This window comes from Talpa occidentalis, unplaced genomic scaffold (genome assembly GCF_014898055.3).
Source record: "Talpa occidentalis isolate TD23 unplaced genomic scaffold, MPIMG_talOcc4v2.1 talOcc4.9, whole genome shotgun sequence".
Classification (NCBI taxonomy): Eukaryota; Metazoa; Chordata; class Mammalia; order Eulipotyphla; family Talpidae; genus Talpa; species Talpa occidentalis.
This window is the reverse complement of record NW_023605305.1, coordinates 9,070,036-9,082,385: the sequence shown is the minus strand read 5'-3', so window position 1 is coordinate 9,082,385 and position 12,350 is coordinate 9,070,036. Positions and strand designations below refer to the sequence as shown.

Genomic DNA, 12,350 nt, shown 5'->3' with positions numbered 1-12,350 from the left:
CTTACACTATGATACGGAATGACGCCACCTGGAGCTTAATTGATGTGTTAGTTACCTGCCGTGACCAAAGCCACCAGGTCAGGAAGTGGGGAGACAGGACTCCAGCAAGACAGGCCGCCTCGAGCCCACACGGGCAGCCCACGTGCGTGGCGTTCAGAGATACGGTTCCTTCCATTCGCTCGTTATTTTCGCCCTTCCTGCTTCTGCTGGGAGGACAGGCAGCGCCAGGCCCTGGGCAGGAAGTCGTGACCAGGAAAGTGGCCAGGGAGTAAGGCCGAGCAGCCAGCTTCCCAAATCCTCTTCTATTCCTGGGGCTGCCGCCGCTGGCTGTGTGGCCTGGAACGAGCCACGGCCCCGCCCTAGGTCTTAGATGTCCCATACATAAAATCAGGAGCTTGGATAGACGGTCCCGGGAGGCCCACCCAGCTCTAAACCCGTCTCTGACTCCATCGTGCCACCCTCAACTCCTGTGCTCGCCCCACCAGCCACACCCTCCCCCTGGCCCCAGTCCCCATCTCCGGGGCGGCTGAGGCGGGCACGCTGGGGCTGCGGGCTGGGCTGAGCTCCGGCCAACGCTGGACTAAGTGCCGCTTTCGGTCCTCTCGCCACCATCCCTTCATCATCCGCACCGTGATTCACCCCCCCCCCCACAGTAGACGGGCCCCTGCCCACCACTTCTCAAGGGTAGATGGACGGGGTGGATTTTCCCATCGGGGCCCCAGACAGTCGGTTCTGCCTAGAGTCCCGTGTGATGGGGTGGAGGCAGGAGCCTCCTGCATACACACCCTCGGCCCTGCCCTGGGCTTCGAAAGCCAGCCCTCAGACCCAGGGCGCAGGGGCACTGACCCTCAGGAAAGGCGCTGACCTCTCGGTGCCTCGGTTCTCACGTCCACCAGGGAGCGGCGACTCTCACCTCCCTGGTGAGCCCACAGAGCTGCCAGCCTAGTGCCTGGCACAGTGACACCCCATCAGTGCTCAGTCTCAAGCTGCCCTTGATCCAGAGGGTTCTCCGGTTCCTCAGTTCAACCTCCCTTTGTCCCCCAAGCGAGAGAGGACAGGAAGCCTAGAAACAAGGGGCGAATGTCCGACCCGTGCAGACTCCTGGAAACCCACCATCTTACTCACGGTCCAGAGTTGGTAGAGAGCTGATTCCCGCCCTGCCCACTTGGCAGAAGAGGAAACTGAGGCTGAGGGTGAAGTCAGGGGCAGGATGGAAGGTTGCCTGAGCTCTCCAGGCTGGCTTGAGACTGAGAGGGGATTAGAACCAGGAGCCTGGCTCCCAGTTGGGAGTCTTCCTGAGGCTGGCGGGAGTCTGGGAAGCCAGGGGTCTAGGAAACAGGATTCTTGTGCCAAATCTCTGCCCCAAATGCTGTGAGCTGATGATCATGGGGGTTAGGAGCTCCAGGCTTAGGATAAATTAGATCAGGAGTCCCGGGGTGGGGGCGGGGGGCAGAAGCTGCAGCCACACAGATCCTCTCAGGTCATCTGCCAAGGAAGGACCTCGTGCTCCACTGAACAAAGTTAGAGAGTGACCAGAGGGACTTCAAGGGAGGGCCCCGGGGCAGGTGGGCCAGGGTTCAGCTTCTGTCTTTTCCCAGCTGTGTGACTTTGGGCAGGTCCCTTCCCCTCTGCTCCTCAGCTGCCTCATCTACAAATGAAGGCAACAACCATGTGCCCCACCCCAGGCTGCCACACAGAACTGGAAAGATCACACGGTGCAGGGCACACTCCAGGCCCTCAGCAACCACTGGGGGTTCCTGCCATCCTTCGGGATCACGTTTTAAATTACCCCACTTCACAGGTGAGGTAGACAGTCCAGAGAGGCAGGACCCCGTCCAGAGCGACAGGGCTCGTGAGGGGCGGGCCTCTGGGCACTGCCCATCATCTCTGCCTGCCCCTGAGAATGAGGCCTCATCCTGGCATCTGCAAATTACAGCTGCCCGCCCCACCAGGGTCGCCACCCTCACTGGTCTTGCGTGACCTGTGCCCAGGACCCAATCCTGACCCAGTCCCAGAGTTTTCCACTCACTGGAGAGGGGGCGGGGGGGGGGGGGCAGGGTGGGGAGGCTGAGGGTGGGAAAGCTGGCGGCACCCAGGAAGCTCCTAGAACCAGCAACGGGCCCTGGCTCGGGAAAGGCCAACACCCAGTTCCCAGCAGGGCCCAGTTCCTCCACCCAGTGGTGCCGCCCACCCTCAGACTGTAAAAGGCCAAGTTGAGAGCCATGGGGGGCCGGCTGACAGCGACAAGGGGACCAGCGGCCCCTCCCTGGGGTTACTCACACCTGCTTCCACCCTTGAGAATCTGGTTGTTCCACTCAAGTAACCTGGGTGCCCTGTCATGCTGTGTGACCTTGGGCAAGCTGCTTGACCTCTCTGAGTCTCAAAAATCATTCTAGAAAAGAGGAATGAGCAGAGTGTGGGAACACCAAGGACACAGCAGGGATCAGCTCCTAGGAACCAGAGCCTTACGAGTCTCCAAAGCCCTCCCTGATGCTCCTGTCCTTTCCGACTCAGTGTCCACCCAGGGCAGAAAGTTCTCATCATGTCCTAGCTGGAAAGACATGGGTGGCGCCCTACGGCCCTCAAGGTAAAGGGAGACATACGGAGCTCCTCAGGCACCCCCTCTCCCTCAGTTAGCTCTGCCTCTTGGCTGCTGGCTCACGGGCTTCCAGGAGACTCTCTGAGCCCTGACCCTGGGTCAGGCACCTCTCATCTGCCTCCCCCACCCCCAGAGGACGATGGCTGAGTGGTACTCACCTCCAGCTCCCAGCCCAGGGCCTGGCCTCCAGCAGGTGCCCACTGGGCAGGTGCTGAGAGGAGAGGAATGCAAGGGCAGACAAATGTCAACAAATTAACCACTCCTGGAGCTCTGCTATCCTCCTTCCTCACAAAGGGAGAGCTGGCAGGGAAGTAGTTGCCTGCCTGGGTGTGGCCCCACCCCCTGAGCAAGAGGTGAGTGCCTGCTGGGTGGGGGCCTCCCTCCCCTCTGCAAGGGAGGATCAGAACACACCTGCACCTCCCCACCAGGAAGACTCAGGGAGCCAGTCCTCCGGGGTGCGTGGTTCAGTGCCTGGCTCATAAAGCTGTGTTCCTAGCACTGGGTGGCTGGGGGAGAAAGCGGGAGGCGGGCACGCCTTGATGCAAGGAGCCAGCATAGGTCCAGCTCCTGCTGCAGGACCCAGCTCTCCCCACACCACACCCCCACTGGCTCAGGGGCTCACCACACAGCCTGCAGGGCCATGCCCTGGAGGTGGGCCCTGCGCAGTGGAGAAAGGAGGACTCAGCCCCCACTGGTGCCATCTCGCACAAACCACTGGCCTCTCTGATGCCACTTCCTCTTTGCAAGGGCAAGTCAAGGAGAGGCTGCTTCAGGGATCCAGGAATCCCTGCCTGTTCTCTTGCTGGTGCAATGAGCTCTCCTGGCTGGGCAGTCTTGGTGGGACTCTTCCCCACCTGTTCCCCTGGTCAAGGTTTCATTGAGGCCACCTGTTCCCCTGGTCAAGGTTTCATTGAGCAACACGAGGCCACCAGACAGGACTGCCCCCCCTCCCCACAGAGAATCCAAATCCACCCCATCTTCCCCAACTTCCTAAGAAGTGGCAAGCCCTCATCCCGTGATCCCTGCACCATCGCGCTGGGTGTCACCCTAAAGATCAACTCCTGCAGCTGCTCCACAAGCCTCACCTACTCTTTGGAGCAGTCCTGGGCACCCGCATAAACCATTCTCCCAGGTCCCCCCACTCTCCTCCAACCAGACATCTTTCCCCAGCCACCTCCCCCTCACTTAGCCAGTATCTCAAACCTGTCCGGGGGCTGTCTCTCCTAGCTGCCCTCCTTGGAGGCGCACAGCTGGCTTCCCTTGGGATTCCAGCCCCATCACCCCTCACAACTGCTCCAGGGAAAGGCCCAAAGTGCCTCCACGTCAGAAGTGGCCACATTTCCATCCTGTCTCACTTGGACCCTCAATGGCCCTCGTTGGCCACTAGCACCGTCCCCCTGGTCAGCGCCCCAGAGACGCCCCTCTGCTTTCCCTCCAGCCCTGGCTCCTCCTCCACCTGACAGCACCTCCCTTCACACTTGGGAGGTCCGTCCATCTGGACCGCTAAGGAGCCCCTCAGGATTCTTAGATTCCCCCCAAAACCATGCTCCCCACCCCTTCTTGACCACCTCGCTTCCTCATACCACCATCCACACCCAAATACTCAAAAGGAAAATCTAGAAATCACACGTGGCTCCTCTCTCGCCCTCAGCCCCTGTGGACAAGCTGCCAGCAGTTCCAGTCCATTCCATCACTGACACAGAACGCGCGCCAACAGATTCTCTCCAACTCTGCTGCCACAGGGAACCACCACCCAGAACCCGAGCTCCATGCTACACCACAGCCGGTTTCCCTCCCTGCACTTAGAGGTCCCCAAGATAAATGGGTGCCCTAAGGCTCCCGGAAGATGGTGAGGAGGGAGTTGGGGTGCAGGCACAGGGATTCCTGCAGGCACAGCCTTATCCTGTTCCTCCCAGTGTCTGTCTTCTTCCCACTCCCCTTCTTGAGAACTTCACACACATATAACAGGCCCTCAGAAGCATTTCTGAATTAATTAACCGAAAAAAAAAATTTAACAGAGTTATTAATAGGTGGAATATTGGAATTGTATTTCATGATAAAGGTATTCATATGCTACAAAAAAGAAAACCTCCAATGTCTTCCCCACTGCGCCTGGATTAACAACTCTACCAGCTGGCCTGGCCTGCACTGCCTTCCCCAGTCTCTGCCCTGCCTGCCGCATGCTCTGGGCTTTGTGTGGCCTCAGGACCTCTGCACTTGCCATATCCCCTGCCAGAACATTCTCTCAACCTCAACACCCCTCACCCCCAATTATTCCCATCACATCACATTAGGTGGCTCCCTTCGCTGCACTTATTACATGGCATGCAGTTGCTTTCCTTATCTGATTCGTTTCTGCCTGCCTGCTGACTGTCGTGACCACAGCCTACTCCGCCAGGCACTGTCCCCAGCAGACCACACACACACTTTCTGTTTAAATCCCCGCATCCTGTGATACCAGTACTCACGCCATCCCCATTTTACAGATGAGGAAACTGACACAGTGAGGAGGTGAGTTGCCCAGAGTCCAGCATCAAAAGATGCCCAGCAGGGAGCAGGGTACCCATAACTCCCAAAGCCCAACACAGGCCTGGCCCTTGTAGCCCTAAATAGGGGCCTGCCCACTGATCCAATCGATGATCAGATAAGCGGATGCTCCCGACCACAAGATGGACAGAGACTGTCTTTGGGGGCGGGGTGAGGAGGGAGAAGGGCAATGTTCAATTCTTCTCTCTGTGTTTTCCAAGTTGTCTTCAGGGGTCATATAAGACGTGCATAATTTAAAGTAAAATAAACCCTGATTTTAAAAGAAATTCAAAGGTTGTGTGTAATGCCTGGGTTCAGGAATATTTTTCTTCCATTTCCAAAGACTGTTATTCCTCTACTTAATTTAAACCATTGTTTTTCTTGGGAAATTGAATAAAAAGCTGGCATTTTTAAAGCTCCCTCGAAGGCTGCCCACTTCAAACAATGAAGAGAGGAAAGTAACGAGAGCTGGTTCCCGCCTTGTGTGTTAATGGGACGACGGGCCGCATACCAATCAGGCAGCCACTGGAGAGGTTCTGTGGAGGCCAGGCTCTCCAGGAGAAGGGGGTCCAGACCCAGAAATGCCATCTTGGCTCTGCCCTACGTGCTGTCACAGGCAGAGGCCACCCCAAGCCACCTGCACTGCTCTAAGAGGTGGAGGTGACGGGGGCCTGGACCAAGACCCCCCTCCTAACGGGGTGAGATAAACTCCATGGCAGGGGCTCAGGGCCAGGCGCAGCCTCCCTTTCTGGCCAAGTGGGCAACTGTCCTTCCCCATATCCCAATTTCCCGATTTCTCTCTCTCTGGCCTATTTCAAGCTACGTGGGCAACACAGTCCACGGTCCCCTGTAAAGGCTGGCGTGGCCGTGGGAAGCAGGATGAAGAGCTGGTGCACTGGGGCAACCAGAATATGCCCAACCCCTGCTGTTTCCATTCCTCACAGTTGTAAGACTCTGGGCAAGCAAAAGAACTTACTGGGTCTCACGCATCGGGGACAGTTAGAGATGACGCTGGGACCCAACTCTCAGGGCGGCCGAGGACTGAGCAAGATCCTCTGAGCCACGCGCCGGTCACTCTGTAAACATGAGCTATTAGTATTAGATCACTCCATAAATACGGGCCATTATTATTAGCACTTTCCTGACACGAGCCCGCAGGGCCCATTGGGTACCGGGGTTCTATTCTAGGCGTTGACCCTAAGCCACAGGGCAGCGAACCTGGTGGAAAAACAGGCATCAATTTCAAACAAAGAATGGCAACGTGTGTCGAGATTCCAGATGGCAGCCATCTTCCCCCACCCCCAAAGCAAAAGAAAATAGAATAAAGGAGGAAAACAGATTGGGGGAGGATCTCAGGGCCTGCCAGGTTCAAAGGCAGCCACTTGCAGACACTGAGGCCTTCAACCTCTCCTGGACACCGTCTGCTCATCTGCTCGCCTGGAAGACGGGACCACACCCGCAGGATGGGTGTAGGGACTGAATCAACTGGTGCCTGAAAGACGCATGGAACGTGCAGGCATAAGGCAGGAGGTGTTTTTAAACAAATAAGCTCTCAATTACCCACTTAAATGAAGGCTAAACGTAGCAGAGGTCATCAAAAACACTAGAAAAATTAAGTATCAGTGACTTTTATCTGTGGCTCTTTTGTATTATTGGGGTCAGGGGAGGGCAGCAGACTCACCTTCCCAATTCTGTTTTGTTTGGATTGATATTAAAAGGAAAAATTTTTTTGAGACTCCACCAGCCACAGATGCCGGGGCTGCAGCCGGAGCCAGCCTAGGGAATAACAAGGCTCTAGCAAGTAACCCTAAAGACTTGCAGGGGAGGCGGAGAACCTCAGCACAGTGGCCCTGGCAGGCGAGGTCTGACAGTTCCTCTGCTGCTACCCAGAAGCCTCTGACTCGAGGAAGCCTCGGTCTCCCCTGCTCTGCCACAAGCCCTGCAGACTCGGTTCACCTGACTCCATGAGCCAGATTGATCTCTCAACATTCATGCCTCTGAGCCTTTGCACATGCTGTTCCTTCCAACCTGACCCTTCCCCTCTGCCCATCCCAGTCTCCTGCCACAGCTGCACACACCCCCACTGTCAGTGTGCACGGTCCACCTCCCAACCAGACCTCAAACTACACCAGCACCGCGGTCTGTCACTCAACCGCCGGCCTCTGCTCATTCCCGCAGAATGGGCTCCTGAGCCCTTCTGCATGGGTCGCGACCCTATGTTACCTAAGCCAGCCCGGCCAGCTCCACCACCCATGTCCTGGACATCCCACCTTCACCAGTCCTGAGTTATTTCCCTCATCCACAGCCTGTCCTGGGACACCATGGCCACTCTGCCTCCCAGATGCCTCTATTACCTTGTGTGTAGTCACTCCATTGATGGCAAAGCAACTGAGTCTTATTTTCATCCATTTCTCTCCTCTGGGTGCATGGTAATATCACAAGTAAGCTTCTAGTGAAAGCAGTTTATAACCCCCACGGCCGCAGCGGGCCCCGCCCAGTCCCCCCACCATTCTGCACCCTGAGGACGCTCAACCAGCCTGGAGAGGTGCCAAGCCAGAATGGAAGCTGGGAGAGTGGGTGGTGGAGGCTGTGTCTGTGCTCACTGCTGGATCCCCAACGGTGTGCTGTGAGTGTTTAATAAGGGTTCTCCCGGGAAGAAGAGGAGGGACGCTGATTTGCAGTGGTTGCAGTGGTTGTGCTTTAATAATTTCTCTGTATATAACTTATTTCAAGCTACCACATGGCATCACCGACCAGAGTTGGGAAGAGATGGGCAGTAGCATGCACATTACACACACACACACACACACAAGCACCCACAAACACACAGGTGATCATGAAAGACAGTGAAGTAATTAAGAAGGGCTGAATCTTAAGTACTGCCCTTGTTTTTAGCATAATTTAATATATACATTTATATAAATTTAGTATCATTTATGTCATTAAAATTTACATACACGTTTTCATAATGACTGTGGTTAACAGCTCACAAAATTCCTAACATTTAGCAATCAGCTCACCGCTTCAGCACAAACTGACTTCAGCAGCCCAGTGGCCAAGGCCCAGCAATCCTGGGGGTTCTGTCGGGTCAGGACCCCAAAGGAAGGGGACTCTGACGCCTGCCACCAAGGCAGAGAGAGGCAGGGGCGAGAGAGGCAGGAGCTCCCCAGGGACACATGACAAAGAAGGCACTGAGCTGGGGTCCGGGGGTTCTGGGGGGTGGAAGGAGGACCTTGACCCACTCCCTTGTTTATGAGTCTGAGTCTCTTTCCTGGACTTCAGACTCCCGAGGGCACAGACAGTGGATCATTCACCATCATGGGACAGAAGTGATGGGAAGACAAAGACTATGAAGACAAGCTCGCAGACGAGGCCAGAGCAGCCGGGCAGGCTTGGGTCCCGGGTCCTCCACTGACTCACTGCGACCTCAGGCAGTTACTAGACACAGCGGCTCATTTTCCTCATCTATAAAATGGATACAAACCAGTCTTCCCTGCTGAATTATCAGTGCTGTTGTAGAAATACAGGCATAATGCAAGTGAAAGAACAATATAGATCTAAGTTACCATTGTCGTGTGTATAAACAACTATCAGCTGCTTCATTTTCTCTGGACGTGTCTAAGATTATATTCTTTCCACTCTACTCCTTCCCATTGTCTAAGGAGAGATCACAATTCCTCAGGCACCTGGCCACGCATCTGGCACTTCCAGAGACCCCTATCCAAGACTCCAATGGATGCCTGAAACCACTTATATACACCATGTTCTTCCCATACGCAGAGACCTATGATAAAGTCCAATTAATAAGTTAGACCCTGGGCCTCCCTGGTGGTGCAAGGTGTTAAGACGCAACCTATGAGGCTATCTGCAGCCACTGCAGCACAAGTTCGACCCCGGCCAGGGAGCAACCCACATGGTGCACAGACCTCTCCTGACTCGCCAGCTGCTCCCCTCAGCAGTGTATTTCAGTCAGTCTGCCTGTTCTGTTCCCCACTCTGTCTCTGGTGAATCCTCTCACCCCCCTGCACCTCTGGCCTGTACCCCAGCTCTTGCATGCATAAAAATAAATAAATCTTTAAAAAAAAATACGCAACCTATGAAACTGTCCACAGCCACTGCAGCAGCACGAGTTTGACCCCCGGCCAGGGAGCTACCCACATGGTGCAGCAGACCTCACCTGTCTCACACACTGCTCCCCTCAGCAGTGTATTTCAGTAGATCTGCTTGTTCTGTTCTCCACTCTGTGGTGAATCCTCTCAACCCCCCCCACACACACACACCTCTGGCCTGTACCCCAGTTCTTATATACATAAATAAATAAATATTTTAAAAAAATAAGTTAGGTCCCATAAGAGATTAACAACAGTAATAACTAATAATAAAGTAGAACAATTATAATATATTGCTAGAAAATTACATGAACATGGTCTTTTTCAAAATATCTATGTAACATTTTTAGATTCAGGTTAATTATGGATAGTTGAAAACGCAGAAAGTGAAACCTCGGATAAGAGGGAAATACCATACTATAAATCTGTTCATTAATTTGCTATTGATCTGATTAGCGATAGGCCTTTGTCTTACACTAACCTGGTATCTGGGCCCTGAGGAGCCCACCAGCTTTCCCCCGCTGCAGACTTCTCCAAAGTTAAAAATAGAAATAGCAAAATTTAGAAACCACTAGTTCCTGGACATCTACTTAATCAGCAACTAGATATCAAGCAGCAGGTAGGTGTGAGTCACTGTTCTGGGTGGGTGGTCACAGACAGATGGGGTTGCTAGCCTGGAAGGTCTACACCTCCTGGACCCCTGCCCTAGCGTCAGGACTCTCAGAGCACGGCCAACAAGAACCCCTGAACTAGCCAAGTAAGAAGTGAGGTGCAGGATGGGACCAAATTTCTGGAGAGATAACAGAAGGAAAGGCTCTTTGGTGGAAGAGGGACACCCAGGGAAGGTGAATGTGATGGAACACAGAGAATCTGACCACATGGGAGGGTTCTGAGGCGCACCCTGAGAGCCAGAGGAAGGGGAAGAACATCCCCAAACTGCGGTCATCCCCAAACCACAGTCATGGAGACTTCTAGGACTGTGTTGTCCTTTCTACTTTATGTGCTTTATGTATGTTATGTGCACCACCAGGCCCAGTGCTGGGTGAACGGAGAAGGATGGAGAGACAGGACAGAGGAGGCTGCAGCCCATGGCCATTGGGGGCAGGGCCTGCAGGAAAAGCTGTGCATCTTAAGTGCCTGTACAACTGATGCTCCCCAACCCCCCCACCCCAGCATCCGAGAAGCAGATGGGGCTCTGGGCAGGCATGGCATGGCTTCCCTGTTTGAATCCCTTGGGAAGACCAAGGACTTAGAGGCTAGTGTCAGCTCCAAAGCCAGTGGGCAGTGCAGCCCACCCACCCTCACCGCACCTCCCTGCTGTGGCACAGGGTTCTCAGGCTCTGGAAGATTTCTGTCCCCTACCCAGGACCCCACCCTGGAAAAGGGAAGAACTATCCCACACTCTGCTCCATCAGACTAGTCCCTTCTCAGAGGCTGATGGCCATCCTCAGCAGGGTCCCCCCAGACACGCTTCTCTGTCTCAGGGGTGTCCAGGCTGACTGGGTTCTGCAACCGAGGCCGCCAGCTGACCAGGGCACCCTCTTCTCCCAATTTTTCCTCTTGTGAGGTCGCCCTGTTCCACCTCTGGGCAGGGGTCCAGGGTCCAGAGATGACAGGAGCCTTCCCAGAATTCACGTCACCCTAAGGACCTCCAAGATCAAGCAGGTGGAGCCCAGCACAGTGACAGCAGGATCTGAAGGTCCCCTGGACCAAGGGGGGAAGCGAGGCACAGGGCGGGTGGGTTCTTAACCGCCCCAGCAGAAGCTGCCAGAGGTCACACACACACACACGCACACACACACGCACATGCACACCACACACACACACACACACACACACACAAGCTGGGATGCACCCTGATGCACAAAGGCCAGTCGGGAGGCAGGCGGAGGGCAGGACACTCACTGGCCACGGCGTCCCTTGGGGGAGGGACACGCACTCACACTAGTGACACAACCACTCCAACGACACAGGCGACACCCCGGGAGAGGCGCCGGCTCGGCCCCCGCCCGCCCAGAGGCACCCCCACACCCCAGCCTGCCGGCCAGAAGCTGGGCAGACACCGGCTTCTGGAGACTCTCGCATTGGGGGCCAGGGGCCGGGCAGAGCCGGCTCAGGGGGCCTCACGCCCCGAAACGCGGAGAGACACACCCGCCGCACCGCAGGGCCGCGTGGGGAAGCAGGCTCCGAGCGCCGCTCGCCGGGGCCCCGGGCACCCGAAGATCACTGGGGGGAAGGGCCGGCCGCACGCCCAGCGACGCCCCTGCCGGCCCGCAGCGCCCGGGGAGCCCCCACCCCCTCGCGGCATCCGGGGGGCCACCGACGCCCGCGGAGCCCCCTCCCGGCCCGGCCCGCGCCCCGCTCGCCCACTCACCGGCCGCGGCCGCCCGGCCGCGCCTTTGTTGTCCGCGCCGCTCACAAAGGCCCGGCGGCCGCCCCGCGCCTCAGCGGCCCTGGCCGCGCCGGGCGCCCATGGCCGGGCGGCCCCCACCCCGCACCCCCGCCCCGCGCCCGCCGCCGCCACCGCTACCGCTGAGCCAATGGCCGCGCCGCCCGCGAGGTCGCGGCCCGGCGGGAGTGCGCCCGCGCCGCCAGCGGCCTGGTCCCGCCGCCGCGCACGGCCGCCGCCCCCGCCCGCAGCGCCGGCCGCCGGCTGAAGTCACCGCTTAACCCCTGCCGGCCGGGCCGCCGAGCCGGGCGCCCCCGGAGGCCGGGCCGGGAAGACGGGCACGCCCCCTCCGCCGGCCGGCCCCGCGGGGGTCCCCCCACAGACCCCTCACACGCCCCCACAGACCCCTCACATGCCCCCACAGACCCCTCACACCCCGCCACAGACCCCTCACACCCCCCACAGACCCCTCACATGCCCCCACAGACCCCTCACACCCCCCACAGACCCCTCACACCCCCCACAGACCCCTCACACACCCCCCACAGACCCCTCACACCCCCCACAGACCCCTCACACACCCCCACACTCCCCTCACACGCCCCTACAGACCCCTCATACCCCCCACAGACCCCTCTCACCCCCCCACAGACCCCTCACACCCCCCACACAGACCCCTCACACACCCCCACAGACCCCTCACATGCCCCACAGACCCCTCACACCC

At 57.2% G+C, this 12,350-nt stretch overlaps 1 protein-coding gene across 2 annotated transcripts in view; it reads right to left on the bottom strand.

The window, feature by feature from the left end:
• The window catches only part of ARHGEF10L (Rho guanine nucleotide exchange factor 10 like), a 114,925-nt gene extending 103,272 nt beyond the window's left edge, over positions 1-11,653 (bottom strand). For both annotated transcript variants that reach the window (XM_037500671.2, XM_037500673.2), the window contains exon 1: positions 11,609-11,653. The gene's annotated coding sequence lies outside the window, so the exon portion shown is untranslated. The remainder of the gene's footprint in view (positions 1-11,608) is intronic.
• Between the last annotated feature and the right edge of the window lie 697 nt (positions 11,654-12,350).